Genomic DNA, 680 nt, shown 5'->3' on the forward strand with positions numbered 1-680 from the left:
TATCTCCATGCTTGACAATTTGACCTGGGTGAGAGGTGATGACGATGATTCGGTTGTCAAGAGTAGATATTGTCTTTTGAAAGCCACACAGTGCTTCAACCAGCTGTATGTCCATACACATGAAAAGGTCTTCTCCTCGCCGAGTAAAAACAGCGTGGTCCTTCTGATCTAAAACAATGATAATATCTCCTGGTTCCAGTCCTGGTTCTTGGTCTCCTTCACCATGGAATGTTATCTTCTGGCCATCCTTCATGGCTTTGTCAATATGAACTTCTAGAATCTTCTTCTCTCAAACTATCTTCCTCCCATTGCAGCTTTTACATCTATCTTTGGGAATGATCTGTTCCCCATGGCCCTGGCACTCCATGCACACAGACTGAATTTGCTGAACCATTCCAGGTCCTATCTGATGAATTCTTATTTGCATTCCAGTACCTCGGCAATCGGGACAACATTCGACTGCTCCTTTCTTACCACCTCAGCCTTCACATTTATCGCAAATCACATTCTTTTGCAGAGCTAGTTTTCGTGTTGCACCATTATATAAATCTTCTAAGGTTACTGAGAGCTGATGCACAACATTTTTACCTCTCCTTTCTCTCTGCATCCTTCCTCCTCCTCCAAAAAACATATCAAAGATGTCCATGGGGGAGCCAAAACCACCACCAGCTCCACCTTCT

General features: G+C 43.7%; 1 pseudogene; it reads right to left on the reverse strand.

Annotated features, from left to right (window-relative positions):
* Window positions 1–4: 4 nt before the first annotated feature.
* LOC102747100 (dnaJ homolog subfamily A member 1 pseudogene) lies at window positions 5–676 on the reverse strand (annotated as a pseudogene).
* Window positions 677–680: the final 4 nt, after the last annotated feature.

Source organism: Leptonychotes weddellii, unplaced genomic scaffold (assembly GCF_054177405.1).
Source record: "Leptonychotes weddellii isolate Sample4059 unplaced genomic scaffold, ASM5417740v2 HiC_scaffold_52669, whole genome shotgun sequence".
Taxonomy (NCBI): domain Eukaryota; kingdom Metazoa; phylum Chordata; class Mammalia; order Carnivora; family Phocidae; genus Leptonychotes; species Leptonychotes weddellii.